This window comes from Atheta coriaria, unplaced genomic scaffold, assembly GCF_025399875.1.
Source record: "Atheta coriaria isolate IRGN ID8LTWV9N9 unplaced genomic scaffold, Caltech_Dcor_3.1 hic_scaffold_2_pilon, whole genome shotgun sequence".
In the NCBI taxonomy this organism is placed as follows: Eukaryota; Metazoa; Arthropoda; class Insecta; order Coleoptera; family Staphylinidae; genus Dalotia; species Dalotia coriaria.
The window spans coordinates 968,955-987,556 of record NW_027045444.1 but is presented as its reverse complement, the minus strand read 5'-3'; the positions used below and the strand labels follow the sequence as shown (position 1 = coordinate 987,556).

At 34.4% G+C, this 18,602-nt stretch overlaps 1 long non-coding RNA gene across 1 annotated transcript; it reads right to left on the bottom strand.

Annotated features, from left to right (window-relative positions):
• Positions 1–875: 875 nt before the first annotated feature.
• On the bottom strand, positions 876–2,603 carry LOC135803200 (uncharacterized). Its single transcript, XR_010550763.1, has 3 exons — positions 2,090–2,603; positions 1,742–1,826; positions 876–954 (listed from the first exon to the last, which is right to left on the bottom strand). It is a non-coding gene; the product is annotated as an uncharacterized lncRNA (long non-coding RNA).
• Between the last annotated feature and the right edge of the window lie 15,999 nt (positions 2,604–18,602).

Below are 18,602 nucleotides of genomic sequence, written 5' to 3'. Positions count from 1 at the left end.
TTTAGAACTTAATATGACTTAAGTCAATCAAGATGGCGACCAAATAAACATTTTTCCTTTAAATCCTTAAAAAATGAATCCCCTGGCTAACAAAACCCATACTCAGTAACAAATGTAACTTGTCGTTGCGCGCGACAACATTACATTACTTAACTCGCGCCGTTTGACACGGACTAATCGCGACCGCGGCGCGCCGCCATTGTGTCGAGGGTCGCTACCGTATTTTTCGTCTTGTGCGGCCGCTGTGTATGCCTGCAATCGATTCGCGTTCGAAAAACCAAACAAATCCAAACTAAAGTAAAGCTTACGGCTGCAATGATCAAAAGCTCAATGGTCAATGAACGACGCATCGAACAATGGCTAAATTGGTTAAAGTAAGATAGAAGGCGCACAGGCGCGCAAGACTTAAGTCACTCGGCCGGCATGAATTCGCCCCCTATGGTGCGGACAAGCGCGCACGCCACAAACATCGCCAACGACAAATGACCGAACCAAACTTGCTCAACTTAAGCCACGCAGACTCTATGCGCATGAGAATCATATCAATGAGATCGATGCATTTTAAGTGAGTTTATTTCTATTCAGTATTTATACTCATACATAACTTAGGAAATAAAAAATTAAAAAATAAAAAAAATAAAAAATTACAGCCAGTAGGAGAATATGTGGGTGATTTTTAATATTGTCATTTAATGACACGTGATCAATAACATTATATGGCTACCAGCTTTGAATTTTTTATTTTTCACTGACAGATTTATGAATCTTCGATGTAGATACAATTTTTTTACAAAGTTGGTTAATTACGTTGCGTTGTAGTTTTGAACAAATCGATTAGTCATAGGTTAAGTCGGTCATATTTTTCGTGCGCACGTGCGGCTTTCAGGCTATTAATTCCGGTAGTTTTCGGGTGAGGATTTTTTGTTTGTCTCTCGGCTTCTTTTGATCAGCTTTCTAAGAGGGAATCATAGTTTAAACACAGACCGGAAGCAATTAAGTGTGGGGGTGATGATTAAACATACCATCATCATGAAATGGGTTAAAATTAATTTTATTTTGTTTGTAATTATTCAAAATTAAAAATTGTACTAAGAATTAAGGTTAATTTATTTTAATTCATACATTTAAGCAATTTTTTTAAATTTTTTAGATAAATTTTTGTATTTTTTGCAATTTTTTGAAAAAAAGTGAAATTTTTCTAAAATTTTTGCAAATTTTGTAATTTTTTGATTAATTTCGGATATTTTATTATTACTAATTGTTTATAATTTGCAATAATGCAATAAAATTTATGATTTTGAATGAAAAATTCACTCAAATGTACAAAAATGGCTCAAAAATTCAAAAATTTGCACAATTTTTGCAAAATTTTTGCATTTTTAGAGAAAAACTAAGCAAATTTTAGTAAAAAAAATTGCTAAAGTAGTATTTTCTTATTAATTTGTAACAAATTATTATTATTTGTTTAAGGATACTGCTCTTAAGTTGCTAAGAGTAACCCAATATAAAAAAAATACAAAAAACGCCTAAAATCCAAAATTTTTAAAAATTTTTGCCAAAAAATCACAAAAAGCAAAAAAAATGTTTATTTTTTTGTAATTATTCAAAAATAAAAAATTTACTTGAATAAATTTTATTCTTGAATTCTTGTAGGGCAAAGTGAGTGATTTATAACGGCCAATCAATTTCCGTTAAGCGAACTTAACGTCGCGTATAAAATCGCAATAAATTCGAAGCTTACCGATCGAACTCCGCAGCCGCCGCCGCCACTTTATACTCCTTGTGCATTGTGTCCTTGGCATTCATCCTGTCGCATCCCCTATAAGCTTTAAACGGAAGTATGACAAATCAAACTTGAACGGCAATAAATCACAAATCAAAATCCTCAAAATAAAAACAAAAAACTAAAAAAATAAAAAAAAATCAAATATAATATACGAAGAATGTTTGTGGGGCGTCCAGTCACGACTTTGTAAATGATATCTTGACAACCAATTAAAAACCGTTCGGAGCACGTCTCATCTCTCCAATAATAAAGAAGCTGCGAGCTGCGAGAGTTGCGCGAGCGCGGAATAAATTAAAATCGAACCTTCGTTCTTCTCCCGACTCTCAAGCCTCAACATTCAAGAGATTCAAACTCGATCCGAAGATGAAAGAAAATCTAGAGACTATGATCAAACTCCAATCTTGGTTTACAACTTGTCTTCTTTTAATTTTGTTTTGTTTCTTTATACGATTGTAATTTCTTTGTTGCTGGCACACGTCAAACTCATCTTCAGTAACTCTTTTATTTTCCGGCTCATAATTAGACGTATCGAACGCTGGTCGGCGCGCGCAGGTGAAAATGTATAATTATGTTTGATGTTTGATTTGAGATCTCGAAATACCGTCCGTAAACGTTTTGAGCAACCGTTTGATTTGACCGTTTTGAGGTTTTGGGTTTTCGGTGGGTTTGACCTGTCAAAGATGTCAGAGGCGCGCGGATCGAGGCGATCTCAGACATCTCAACGCCCCGGAACGCGCAGCATGCGGTTGAGTTGTGATGGACATCAAGCGTATCACTTCTTTTTGGATTGATGGCTATCGGCGATGTAGGTGTACGATTTGATCAAATCGAAGAGATAGGAGAGGTTAACGTTGACGTTTAACATTTTTACTAACAGAAGTTAATTTTTTTTTTGTTTTTTAGGTTAAAAATAAAATTGGTCAATATTCTTGTCAATATATTGTCAATCTACCATCAATCATTAATTTTTTTTTTGTACAAATTTCTTGCATTTTTAAAAAATTTAAAGTTTTTTTCATTAATTTCAATTTTTTCAAAATTTATATAAAAATATCTAATTTTGATTGAACTAACCTCTAAATTTTCTTGTCATTCACTCTCCGCAATATTTTCTACAACCGCAGATTTATTTTTGAATTGTAATCAACTGAGCGGATGGATTTGAAGTTGTTGCCTGCGTATAAATTTATAAACGTTTAATAAATCACGTAGGATAAGCATGACGAGTGCGCGCACTCTTTGAGCAGGCGCGTCGAGACGAAAAATCAAAGAACAAGACGAATAAAAAAGGCTGAAACGCGCGGCCCCAGAAAGGTATCTTGGACGACGCAGGCGAAGAAATGATGAAAACACTAAAAACCGATAAATCACGGCATTATTGTCGCGCGGGCCGAAGTCGAGTCAAAATACTGATAAATTATTATGTGCGCGCTTCTCGATGTGGGAGATTCACTGCATTCGCGGTGTCACATGTTGGAAATTCTTTAAAGTGCACTAGAATTTCAATAAATAAAAATGGAAAGGTTTTAAAGACTCAGAATTTGCATTATTTGCTAGTAATTGACTTGAATCATAACAAAAACATTTTGAAAAGTGAAAAATTTGAAATTTTGAGTTTTTTTTTATGATAAACACCCTGTATGTTCTGCTTTAAGTGTTAAATTTTACAGAAAATGAGTTTTTACAATGTTTTGACTCATCTAACACTAAAGTTTATTTGTTTGTGCAATATATTGATGAAAATATTGAGACATTTTGCAAGTTGTTCAATTATTTGCTAAAAATGGGTTAAAATCATGTTAAAATTATTCAAAAACATCAAAAAACTAAATTTTTCTAATTTTTAGAAACATTTGATAATAAACACCCTGTATTTCCTGTCTTAAGTCTTAAATTTAACAAAAAATGATTTTATACAATATATTGAATCGTCTAACATTTGATTGTACAATATATTGATGTAGATATTGGGTGATTGAGCTTCTCTTTGCTGTAATAAAAGAAAAGTGAGAAATAAATTTATTCAGTTCCTGTGAGCGCGCCGGGTTCATCGCATTGCCGAGGCGTGACGTGCCATAATGCGCTGATATTTAAGCTTTATGGAAACAAAGGCGATTATTGAGTCTAATTAATGATTAAATAGAATTAGCGCGCGCATGCATCTGTCGATGGGTCGGCGGGCGCCGAGGCGACGAAACGCATGACATCACATCCTGTCGATGATCCGCTTACCGACAGACACGAATATCATTTCAATTCCCTTTCTCGATATCATCTTTACTTTTGCTACCAAGTGTAGACTATATAGTCGCAGGAGCAATGCAGAGAATAAAAATAAAGAATGAAAGTTTCGTTTTTTTGGGGATTACTTGATAACTAATTGAAGGATATTGATTAATTTTTGGATATAGATTAATAATTAAATTCTACGTTTATATGTGAAAAGATTTTGTTAATTGAATTAATAATTAAAAAGTTATTAACAATTAAATTTCAATTTTAATTTTTTATAAATTAGTCCGTAACTTTTAACTAAATTAATATTTTTATTAAATATTTAGTTTTCAGTTCCGCTATTTAATACTAAACAAATCCCATAAAAGAATTTTCAAATAACTCAATTAGTTTCCAAGTAATTAATTAAAAACTAAAATATTCACCAAAAAACTAACCTCATATTGCAACCGCGACTATATTTTTACAAAAATAGTATAAATACACCGCCCATATGAAAAACAAAAATAAATAGATGTAAATTTGTAAATTTAGCTATTTAAGTTTAGTCTTAAATGATTTTTATTTTGAGCGCCTTCTTGGCGGTTCATAGAAGAAGCAAACGAAGAAAGAGTTGATTAGTTAATTGACGCGTGTGGGCATCGAGAAAATATGCGGAGTGGATGGAGGATGATTATAAATTACATCGCCGACCGGAAGCGCGCATTTATTACGTGCGAGTGCGTTACTCATTGGCAATCATCAATTTTAATTCCAATTGAATGAATTGATGCAGCGTTACTACTTACTGCAAGACTTGAACTTGAATCGAGTAACGAGCGCTTTGTTTTTTGATTGTATGAGGTTCAGTTTTAAAGATATTTGAAAAATTTAAAAAAGGATGTATTTGCGGTTAAATTAGACGTTGGTTGAATGTTTTATATACGGGGTGTTGTAAAAATTGGGGCGGTTAATTGATGTTAAAGTCAAAAAATAATTTTAAAATATTGTTGATTTTTGATTGTTGATTACGGCTACAGTTTTAGGTACACCTTGTATATTAAAATTGAAATTATTGAAGAATTTATCTGGCATTATAATGCAGTTTAAATTTTTATGATACTTTGCGTAGTTTAGTTGTAATTAATTAAAATGTGAAACAGTAATTTTTTTTCAAAAAACTTTTTTTTACAAAAACGTGATTTTCTTTGAAAAAAAATTAAAACACCCTATACAAACTACTTCAAAATGATAAATATTTTACCTATATACCTAGTTTTGAAACAATTTGTCTAAAATTAACAATATCTACGTAGTTATTGTAAGTTTTCCTGCTTGTTTGCAGATTGATTTCACTCCCCTCGGAATCAAACCGCTAAATATTTATCATAAATCTGCGAATCGCGCCAAACCGGATACAGGTTTACTCTGGTGTTTGCCGTAGGTTGCGGCGAGCACAAACATGCGAAATGCGCACGCTAAATACGGCCGATAACCACCCTTGCGCCTCGTTTTCGCTTATCGGCTTGTTCGGTTACCGATACGAGAGGAGCGCGCGCCCGGAAAGCGCCGTTATTGGTTTTTGGCTTTCGAATGTTTGGCGATAAACCGAGCGACGGCGACGCGTCGAAGGTGGCAAAACCGCCGCCACCGCCGCCGCCAGAAACACGCTTCCGGCGATGCGTGTGCGCCCAAAATGCCAAAGCGGGTTTATTTGGCGTAATGACGCGAAAGGGTTAACCATTTCACGCCTCGATCCTGTTGATGGAACGATGTTTAACTGATTCATCCATTCACAATCTAAATTTGTATAATTTCACATTAAATTCACCCAAAACACAAAAAATAAATTTTATTTCTATTGAGATTGACACAAAACGACATCCAAAAGTCAAAGGACAATGATTCATCTCGACGTGCGTTTGTGTCTGCATGCACATCGGCCCCGAATAACCTCGATGCAATGGGATGACTTCTCGAGGGAGCATTCGAACGAGTGCCGTTTTCGCATGCGAGAGAGGTGCCGCAGATAGATGCATGCGATATGTGACTTCCGCGATGCCTTACAATTTCCTGGCGCTCTCGGAACAAAGACGAAGAAGGCGAGGAGGACGTTAAGTGAGCGTGTGACATGTGTGTCGAAAAAATTACCAAGACATGCGACACGCGACGAGCTCCAAAGACATCTGAATTGACATTTTCCCAGAAAAGGAAATTCTTCAATGTTTCAATTTCCATCACTTAAATTATTGACAAATCAATTTATATTTAAATATTAAATTAAAAATAAAACATAAATAAAAATAATTTTTATTTATTTTTTATTATTTTTTTATTTTGATGTTATTTTGATTCTCCCTATTGAATATGTCATGGATACTTGTTGTCCTTGTAGCTGTGGATGTCCAACAACCCTCTTCGTGTGCACGCCTCATTGGTTATTCCCACAGCGCCTTTTTTTCGCCCTTTTCTCCGTTTTTGAGGTTTCGACATTGACATCAATTGGCTGTGTGTCCACACCGCCTCCGTTTGCGCAGCGGGGGCGGTCAGGAAGGGCCGTTTAGCTTTTAAAATCAGTGCGGCGTGGCAAAAAAATAAGAAAAACGAGGGTGAAACGGTTTAAGTGATTGAACCCAATTGAGGGAGGTCGATTCCAAGCGCAATTGCTGCGTTTGGGGTGAAAGGGATAGTGGTCATCATGACACGCAGGACATTACCATACATACCGCAGAATGGCAGGATTCAAGGATTTGAAAACAATAAAATACAAATAAAAAACTTTTTCAAGTTTTTTTTTTATTTTTTTAAAAAGAAAAATTTGTTTAAAAATAAAAAATAAATAATGTGATTACTATTTGATTATCATAATTTTTTCTTGAATTATTTACCAATTACAAGTAAAATAAAAAATATTTTTTACAACTTGTGCAAAACAATGGATATTTACGATGTAATAAATATCAGTGAAAAAAGCGCGGTGTCCTACAGCGATATCAAAGAATCGATGGTGGTCTTTGGGTTTAACGAGTCGGCGACGCGGTTTACGATCGTTTAGCGTTCATTAAACACGCATATTTACAGCTAATTAATCGGAATATCATAAAAGCGTTATTAATCGACCGCCGGCCGAACTCGTCGCATCCGAGCCAAACTTTTATTATATCGATTTTTATCTTGTAATCTGCGCAAGGGACACCAAACCTATAAAATCGTTTATTATATCGATAATTTACTTATTATTTGCTTTACAGCTGCAGTTATATTGAAAAAATACAAAAAATACGAAAATATAAAAAGTTAAAGAAAAAAATAAAAATTTTGTTTAGTTTTTTGCTTGTAACTTATGATGTTTTTAATTTTTTGTAAATATTTTGACATATATTGATTAAGAATTAAATTATCTAAAGATTAATGAAAAAATGTACAGGATGTCTTCAAAATTCCCATAATTATCAACACTTAAAATTTAATCATTTTTTGCATTTTTTTAAAAGTGATTTTGTTTAGAAATTTGTTAATAACTTTTTAATCTCAACTCAAATTCCAATAATTTTGAAACAGTCAGACAGAAAATTAAATTCTCCATCACCTTCATCTTTAATTTATAAAAATATCTCATTTCTTGTCAAAGTAATTTCATTTTGAAATAAAATATCGATATGTGTTTAACCTGTTGGGTGTCTTATAAACTTATGACACCATCAATCCACTTCCCTTTCGCCTTGCGGCTTGTCCACTTGGGTAGCATATTCCTGCAAGTCCTATACACCCTACCAACCTTGGGGTCCATCGAATAGATAGATATAAAGCGATCGAATAAACTTAACAACGATAAAGTGGACTTTTCTGGGCGAGCGCGAGCATCGGGCGTATTTTCCACTTGACTCGAACGGAAATATATACAAGAGCCTGCAACCCTCGGCGGCGGCGTCTTTTTCACTCTTGCAGAACTCTCTTCTCCTCCCTCTTTTCGGCGGCGGTCCAGAACTAACCAATTTTCCTTGTAAATGTATTGTGTATATTTATCTAGGCGTCAGTATGGATACCCTCGACTTTTAGAAGAAGAAAAAAGAAATATACAGTGTGTTTAGTGTTGAATGCCGAATATAGTGATAGAAGGATGTTGGTATTTTTTGTTTTTTTAAGAGGGACAGTTGGTATGTTGTGAGAGAGTGTTTGAATTGCTTTATAACACACTGTACGCACGAAGGGAATAAGATAGCCGTCCAAAGACATACGGACACAATCTGCGAATAAATAGGGCTCTCTGCGAAGGCGCAAGGGCGAAAAACCTCGAGCGAGATAAATGGTCAGATATCAATAAAAAGTGACGGCCTAGGGTCGAATTCCGGCAGGATTTTTAAAATTTTTAACTTTTTATTGCAATAAAATGAGTTTATCATCAAATAAAAACAAAAGTAGTAAATATAGGTCTAATTTTAAAACATATTCTCATAGACAATTTAATTGGTAATCATTTCATAACTATTTTAGTAAAAAAAAATTAATAATTCAAAAGTTATTAACAAAAATGTGTCTTAATGTTTTTTGACAACGTGGTCTGTGAAGCATTTTATTAAATGTTATATAAAACAACAAAATATTAAACAATTTATAGTTTCTTTGACAATATTAGATGTAAAATTAAATTATCTTTCGAATGATATTTTTATCAAATTTCTATCACTTATAGTTTAGGAGTAATCTTTGTTTTTATAAGTAATTAAAAATTAATAAAAACGTAGCAACCTCAAAAAACATATAAAAAGTTTGACATCAAATAACAACAAAACAAATAAATATTTCTTAATAGTTAAAAAACCTTATAATAAAAAATTTATTTACCAATAATTGTCTAAAGTCTTGTCCAAATTAAATAATTATTTTAAAAGTTATTAATAAAAATGAAATCACATGCTTTTTTCAAATTTAGTTTTGCTAATCGTAATTAATTGATTATTTATTCAATAATTATTTATTAATTTAAGTTTTTGCTTGAATGCGTTAATGTAGAATTTATCTAGCTTTCGAATGATATCCTTATCATTTTGCTACCCCTGATAGCCGATGAGTAATCTTTGCTTTTCTAAGTAATGACCGAAAATTGTCAAACGTCGAATGCAAATATCGAATATAAATCACCTAATGCACATTTAGAAGGGCGGTTTATTTGCGCGTTCGCTTGTTCTCGGGGGCGGCTGCAATGACGGCTGCGGTCGTCGGCGGCGCGCAATATGCTCGTGTGAAATCCGCCGTAATAGCACCTGTCAATAACACTATCAATTCGAATTAGTTGCTTCGTGTGACGCCAGCACACGCTCGCTGAGCCGCCGCCCCCCTCACCAAAACAACCCCCTCACTGCCACCGATGTGTAGAATCACGTCGGTTATGAATGACGGAAGGACTAATCGGATGCTTTTGATAAAGCGGCATCAACATGCCACCCCCAAAAACCACCCCCGGTGACATTTCAATTAAACTCGTATGTGACATTATAAAATCAATTTCAAACATTACACATAATTGAACTTTTGATTTTATAAAAAACTTTAATGGGGCGGTTCATTTAAAACTTTTCTTTCTGAAACACCCTGTATATAAAATAGGGTATTGAAGTGGATTCGACCGTTTGTCTGCATCGAGCATTCGACACACATCACACATCGATACGTCATGACATTATGTGACAGTTTGTGCCCCGGGGGCTGCAAGAGGCGGCAGGGAAAGGGGAACAGCTGGTCGACTGGGTTGCATTATACATGAATCGGCTCGAAACATCGAAACATCGAAACAGCTGATGGTTATCAATACTATTGTACGCGATGCGCACCCCGCACGCCGCCGCCCCCACTAAACCGCCACCGCGTATATATTACATCATGCGTTATTGCCCAATTACATCTGCAATTGCGTTCGAATTGATTTATACGCGCGACGGCCGGTCGGTTCCTGCCGGGGGGCGGCGGGTGAGCATCCTGCACTGCAACAGGACTTAATAGTTATCGATGGCGACGAAATTCGTGCGGTCATGCACGCATCGCTTGTCTTCAATAGGCAACATCCGGAATACAGAATTTCAGGAATTCAGGATGCAAAAGGGTACAAGAAGCTTCCAGTTTGGGGGGTGGGGGTGGGGGTAAAGTGCCGGTGCTTTACGTTTCCGGTGTTTGTGGCCGCAGGTAGAAATCCTTCTACAGGAATAGCATTTAGTTGTTTCCGGGTGCAAGACCTACAACGGGAAGTGTTTCTTAACTAAAAACAAACAAACCGGAAGTGACGTTATAAAACAAAAGTAAAAGGTTTACAAAATGCGGTCAATCAATACATAAATTATAATTTTTGAAGAAATCAGAAAAATATGGATTTAAGGAAACCGGAAAACCGGAAGTGACTAAATTAAACAAATATAAAATGCGGTAAAGTAATAAATGTATTGTAAATTTATATAAATCAAGTAAATATAAATTTTAACAAACCGGAAAACCGGAAGTGACGTAATAAAACAAGAATAAAATGCGGAAAATCAATAAATAGATTATAAATTTTTTATAAATCAGGTAAATATGAATATCTGCAAACCGGAAGGACAAAAAAAAACTTCCGGATCCAAAGTATACTTCAGTGCCTTATGATTTCTCCCTTAGGGGTAGTAAAACGACGCCTAATACGGACTGATAGGAACGTCATAAACTTTCGAGTTTTGGTTTTGCTAGTCGATCCTGCAGGATCATAAAATATTACCTGATTTTTCAAAAAATCATAAATTATCCTTCATATAACATAAAACCCCAAAAACGATTTTTAACAAATATATTGTGTGTATTTGTTGATTTTGTAGACAATAACAGTTAGAATCGAATTCTATTTAGTCCTAGTGCCAAATAGTAGTCCAGAGTCCTGCAGGATAATTCGAAGGGTCAAGCGGTCGTAAAAGTTAAGCGAAGTGCGAAAACGGCATCGAGCACTGCGTTCGCTGTGTTTTATGTGGATTGAGGGCTGATTGCCTGCCGATATAGGTCCACCCTTAGCCGCCTCCACCATCACAACCTTCCTGGAGGGCGGTTGATAGTAAAACACATCGCGGTCTGATCCCTTTCGACCGCAACACAAACGATTGTGTTTCACAACACTCAACACACAACTCCTGCAAGACATTAGCCATACTCTTCTTTATTATTTTATTATCCTGCAGGACAATGCAATAATCAACTGGATACATTGAAATACTCAAAATCGATTAATTAATTAATTAATTAACCGAAAACGATAATGATCGCGTGACATGCATCATGCGTATGGTGTATATGGATGTCATATATTAAGGGGTGGTTTTGGGGTGGAATGCGTTTCGGGGGTGGGCGAACAGCGATCGAGTACGTTAATGGCCGATATAGATGACGATAGACGTGACATATGTATATCATCGTAATCTGCATATCAGTGCGACGACGCCTGCCGCCGTCCGCAAAACCTCCCATCCGTCTAGTGGCCTGGGGGTGGTTTTGGGGGGCCGTCACAGTGGCAGTATGTTAATGGGCGAACTAATTGTGGACAGTTGGCGGCACTACATCATACCGACCGGTGTCAGTGTTATCGAAGCTAATTAATTTCAATTATCCTTAAAAACAATCCTAAAAAGAGTTTTATTTAAATTTTATTTGTAAAAAATACAGAAAATGTTGTAAATTAATTTTTATAGAAAATTTTTGTTTAATAAATAATTATTTAGTGTTTTGATGGAAATTTCAAAGGATAATATCCTTCGTCTATTGACATGTATATTAGGTGCACGTCGAAGTGATTTATGTCCGCTGGCTTTGCACGCATGAATCGGATTTTGATTTATGACGTTGCAGGACTCACATCCTGCGAAAGGATACAATGTCAAATGCCGCAACGAATCAAATCATACGTCAACTACTAAATTCACTTAGACATAACCTCAATTCACGAAAAATTACATTTTTATCTTTTAAAATCAGTTTAAAAAATTATTTGTAATTTGATGAAAATATCCTTCAGGAAATCACTCAGCAGGACAATGTGTATAGTGACTCATCGCACACGCATCTATTTAGCAATTTAACATTTCCTAATTGCACCTGTCCGCAGTAATAAATCACTACACCACCAGAATTGCTAAGGATAACTTTACAGGACGATTATATTGTGGTTAAATTTATAAACAAAAAACAAAATTTCTGTGACTAAAATAAAATCTATAACAAATAACTACCATCCAGATTAATTGACGCTCGTAAAAGGCAGAAGCATTTAGAGCATTAAACATTTCGTCCTGCTGCTCGTTTCGTCCTTTATATCGCGTTCGCGTGATGCCGCGAGTTTGGCAATCGCCGATACACACGGCGGGACGAAATTAAAAGGGGAGGCGCGCAGCCCAAACGTCTTTCTATCCCCCAGACACATCGTCCTGCTTTCGTCCTGCGTTTATTTACACTTGTAATGCTTTTCGTATTAGTCGAAGCGTACTGAGCAGTCGAGTTAAACGATTTCGGCGAATTCTGTGTGCGGGCACAATCCGCCCGAATGGGATAGTGCGCCGTACGACTGGGGTAGTAAACAAACGGTTTGCCATTTAGGCATTGAACGTAATGGGCAATCGTTACGCGTGTTAATGTATTTCGGTCTCTGTATCCTGCGAAAAGTATCATGCCAAACTACTAAGAGAATATATATTTACGACGAAAAGCAATAGTGAAGAATAAGGGTCTAAAATTAGAGAAAAAATGATTTTGTTAATAACTTTTGTAAAAATTAAGATACGGCCTTGATTTTTTTATTAATTTGTTTATAGATAAATTTTACATCGATTTTCGTTAAAAATAAATTAAATACATTACTATTTAATAGATTTTTGTGTAAATTAAAAACATTTTCATATTTTTAAACAAAATCAAGTTTAAATCATTATATCTCCAAAACTAATTTTGCTATTTTTATGAATCTTTCATAAATTAACGTAAAATTTAATTGTGAATCTAACTCATTAATAAAATTTAAAATATCACTACCACATCAGAAGTTATGATTTTTGAATTAATAAAAAACACGTTTTCTCTAATTTTTAGATCGTTATTCTTAACATATACAAACATTAACCGAATATTTTTGTGTTGCGATAAATCTTTAGAAACAAGAAACACATCCGAAAGTATTTGGAAAGCAACTGGCAACCCGGAAAAGAAACACGGAAAACACTTAACTTCAAATTCACTCCTCGATCGGGTCCTTCGAAGAACTCGAAAGCTCGTGAGCTTGAGAGCCTCGAAATCCTGGAAATCACAACCCCCGCCACCTCCGCCACCCCCGACGGACTCACGGCAGAGAGTGGCCTCTCGAAAGTGATTTACGAATCCTCGACGAGATTTACTACCCCTGAAATAAAAACAAAAACAAAAAACACAACAATTGTAACATTTTTACATTTTTATTTCAAACTTGCATCCAAAAAAATAAATGTATCTCACCCATGAGTGAAAAATAGCTCCCTTTTGTATAAATATGTCAAAACGTGTTGAAAAACTGCCTAAAATTTCGATATTTCTATTCTAATAGTCGTGCAATTCCTGCTTTTACCATTTGTCTTCTTTTTTTCCTTCGCCCTTATATCTATTTGGTGTAAGATGTTAAAAAACGCATATATAAAAGAGAATAGATGTCTTGAAATAGTGAGACATTTTTGGTGAGGGGTTAGGGTTGAGTCTAAGGGTTGTGGTGCGAATTGCACACTTTCGACGTATTTATGGCGTTCGGATGAAGACGAGCGTGACGAATAGGTGTTCGATGAGGCGCAGCATAACGCACGAAGGCATTTTACAACCCTTAAAAGTATATTTTAACAAAGTCATGTGAGGTCCATACCACCATGAGCGCAAGACATTAAAACACATAAAGTTATTATCATGAGATTATTATCGACAATCAACATACATGCAGAAGCTTGAAGAGGGAATTTTAAAGTCGTTTAAAAATTTAAATGTCGTTTAAACATCGTTTCAATCATCTTTATATTGCTCGATTACCGATACTTTAACTTACAGTTTTATCATTTATTATTTATCGTGTGGGTATGCAAGAGAAAACGATGTTCAGCGTTTAATTACAGCTGTAAATTAAATAAATTCTTTGTGCGGTATTGTACACTGGTAAAACCGGTAGTTATAAACATAAAATTTATTTTTATTTAAAATTAGGTTAATTTGTTTAAATTTAGCAAAAAATAAAAAAATTTAAAATTTGACTTAAGTCATGTAAAATTATTTACTAAACTTAAGTAAAATTTAATTTTTTTAATTTTTACACAAAAATCAAAAGTTTTTAGAAATTTTAAAACTGTACTTAACTTACGTCAAGTAAAATTATTTACTTAACTTAAGTAAAAATTTTTTTTAATTTTTACACCGAGAAACAAAAGTTTTAAGAAATTTTAAAACTGTACTTAACTTAAGTCAAGTAAAATTTATTGCTTGACTTAAGTAAAGATTACTTAAATTAGATTTTATGTTGAAACTTGCTTTAATCATAAAATAACACGACTCACATCAACACTTTCCGCTAAAACTAAATTTAGTAAACCTTAACTTAAGCACTCTACAAAATAATAAAACAAAACATAACCTTAGCTAAACTTTATTATTACTATTTGAGTGGAATGAATGCGGACTGAATATTGAATTCGATTTGAATATAAATAAAACCGTAATCAGTTTGTCTTGTTATTCGAATCTCCACAAAAGCTCGATGAACAATGCAGAGGAAGCTACCGTTCTCTTTTATTTTGCTTTTTCTTCATCCTCCACTTGTGATCATCTAGAAAAGAAGTAGGTTCGGTTTTGTATGGATTCGTTTGGTGCGCATTTGTCGTCGCATCTGAAAGGGATGAATAATGAGTACGTCGGCGATTGAACTCTGTAAAGCTCGGTAGCACTTTGAGATCGTTGTCGATAATAAATGAGAGCTTTATGTGCTTTATAGTTTATAATCCAAAGCTACGAGTATTCAATCATCAATTTTATTTTTATTTGGAGAAATATTTGACTATTACATAATTAAGTATTATTCAGCCTTAAAATTTAATTTTTTTATTAAAAATCAAAGAAAAATAAAAAGTGTTAATAAATATTAATAATTTGAGGCCAATTTTACGTTTGTAGCTTTATTAGTTTTTGAGTTATTTGAGTTTAAAGTTTCGGGAGCTCCGCCCAGTGAAAGTACTGCGCATGCGCGTCGCACTCAACAGTCTGCGTCGCTCTACTACATCTCTAGCTGTAATAAATTAATTGAAATCAACACAATATGACTTTCTACTTTAGTTTATCATCAAATCGGATATTATTCCACACTAAAATGCTAATTATAATTAAAAACAATATTAAATTGAAATTTACTAATAAATGTAAACAATTTGAGACTAATATTACATCTGTAGCTTTATTAGTTTCTAAGTTATTTGAGTTTGAAGTTTAGGGAGCTCCGCCCAGTGAATGTATTGCGCATGCGCGTCGTACTCAGCTTACGCTGTCTCCCTGTTACATCTCTAGCCGCAATAAATTAATTGAAATCAACACCAAATGACTTTCTACTTTAATTTTTCATCAAATTGGCTATTATACAACACTAAAATGCTAATTATAATTAAAAACATTATTAAATTAAAATTTACTAATAATTATAAACAATTTGATACTAATATTACATTTGTAGCTTTATTAGTTCCTAAGTTATTCCAGTGAAAATTTTCGGGAGCTCCGCCCAGTGTACTGCGCATGCGCGTCGTACTCAGCTCACTGCGTCACCCTACTACGTCTCAATCCGCTCACACAACAAATTTTATGAAATTTTATATGATTTGACCATTACATAATAGTTTAATACCTAAAACATAAAAATAAAGTCAATATCACAATCTTCCTCACATTAATTCACATGAATAATTTTTTGACTTACTCATAGTTAATAAATATGTATTACCTCGTTTTATATTTAATAACACGCCTGCCACCTTCCTCCCTCAGCACGTCACTCAAAAGTGATATTGATACTCGTGCTCCGACTCGAAAGCTGCACGTCAAAAAAATACAATACATGTACTCTTGCATCTACTCTTCTATGTCTATCTCGTGAATTGAGCATCGAGCATTAACTGCATCCAATTTTTTTCTCATATGAATATGTTATTTATTTTTTACTTTCTCTGACTGATTTTTTGACGCGTCTCACAATACACATGAATAATTTCACAGATTTTTTCTTTTTGTTTCACTTCAGTGCGGAATGGAATTTATTGATTTTTATTGTTATTGTCATTGTTCTACCGACTGAATATTTATGTGGAATTGTGTGGAGATATTGATATACAAATTGATATTCAAATGAGTACGCTTCTTGTGTATCGGCTACAAAAGCGGCAGCAGTCTTTTATGGTTTTATATTGGTTTATATTGCTATTGTGTTGAGAAAATAAAATTTATTCAATTTATAAAAATTTACATAATTTTTTTCTTAACAAAAAAATAATTGAATTAAATTCTCCAAATAATTATATAAAATTTGAGATCAATATGAAATCTGTAGCTTTATTAGTTTTTAAGTTATTTGAGTTTAAAGTTATGATCGCTCCGCCCAGTGAATACACTCCGCATGCGCAGCGTACTCAACACAGCGCGTCGCCCTATTCCACCGCCAGCCGCTGACGCATTAAACCCGTAAAATTGAAAATAAAAATGTTTCATTTATTGCGTTGATTCCTATTATGGATTTATTTGCGTTTCATCTGCGTTCAATTTACTGCTCGCAATAGAGAGATAAAGATAAGTGGACATAAAGCTTTAAACTTAAAAAAAGCTCTTTCGAAATGTCTTCCAGCACAAACCTACCCGCTTGCATTGCACGGGTAATAAAATAATTAAAAAACAATTAAACGCATCGCATTGCATCAAGCGACTCCAAATTTAAAACGAATAATAAAAAAATTCATAAAGCTCTAAAAGCTCATTTTTTATGTGTGTGCTGTATAAATCGTTCTTCATTTTATTGCGGACACGAATTAAACATTGTCAACTCACGCTGAAATTTTTGTTCTTTATACAAAACTAAATGTTTCGATCAGATAAAAACTAAATCAATAACTTTTCGTGTTTTACAAGATTTTATAAAGCTCGACATGATTGCGGTGGGATTTTATGACTTGGCTTGCATTCTTTCGCGGGATATTTTTAGTCTGTCGTCGATAATTATCGAAGACCGAAACAAATTCGAACCGAGTTTTATTACTCGCTCAGCATTCCAAACAGTTCGAAGAATTTCGAATTAAAATCAACAGTGGGCAAGTAATAATTTGTTTAAGTTTATTTAATGTTTATATTTATCTTTTTATTTTGTTTTTAATTTTTGTTTGAACACATTGTATGTTTGTAGTTTCTTAATGCACTGTACAATTGAATGATTTCGACTGCTCTGCAGCTTTTGTTTTCCTACCGGCTGTATTTGTTGTAGCTTTACCTGCCGTTTCCTGCCGTTTCCTGCTTTGCGTCGCTTCCTTCCGTGCGTTAGTTTGTGTTTGCTTAAGACGCTAGCGATTTATGTACGCACTGATTACGCTGCTTTCAGCTCACAACTCGAAGATTTCAATTTTCAAATAATGCTTACTGTCTAGTTCTAGCGGATTAAGTCTAGTGTGGTTGTGAAAGTATAGTGTTGAGTGCGTCGCGCATGCGTACTACATTCACTAGGCGGAGCTCCCGCAACTTTAAACTTGAATATCTCAGAAACTATTGATGATAAAAATTTGAAAAAAATTATAAATTAATTATTATTAATTAAAAAATAAATCTTGATGTCTAATGTTGTAAATTCAAAAACAAATTAACCCTTAATTCCACACAGTCGAAGAGTTCAATTTTCAAACAATGCCTACTGTCTACTTCTAGCAGGTTAAGTCTAGCGCGGTAGTGAAAGTATTCTCTTGAGTGCGGCGCGCATGCGTACTACATTCACTGGGCGGAGCTCCCGAAACTTTCAACTCAAATAACTCCAAAACTATTAATGTTAAAAATCTAAAAAATTACAAATTAATTATTATTAATTAAAAAATAAATCTTGATGTCTAATGTAGTAAATTCTAAAACACATTATCCCTTAATTTAAGCATGGGTTAAGTTTTGGGTCCATACAGCAAAGCAATAATTTAACGCAATAAATTCTCCGACCAGAGAGGGGATGCCTATTACGACATACGAGAGCGTGCGACATTTCACCCGCAACCCCCGCGCTCCTCCATGTTGGCTCCTCATCTGCATCGTGACGACGTCGTTACGCGGTCGATGCTTAGTAAATTGAAATATTTTGACCGCCATAAACATCGTTATGGGCACTTCTTCACTGCGACCTCATTGCGCGTAGGATTCCTGACATCTTCGCACTATTTCATTGCTCTCCACATTGGAATAGGAATTTTATATTTATTTGAAATCGTGAAAAAATGCAATTGACTATAAAATCAAGTACAATTTAATTCTATTGCTTTTAGAGGGAACACTCTGTATGATTTGGTGTTTAATACTGAACGGGCCAACGTAGTAA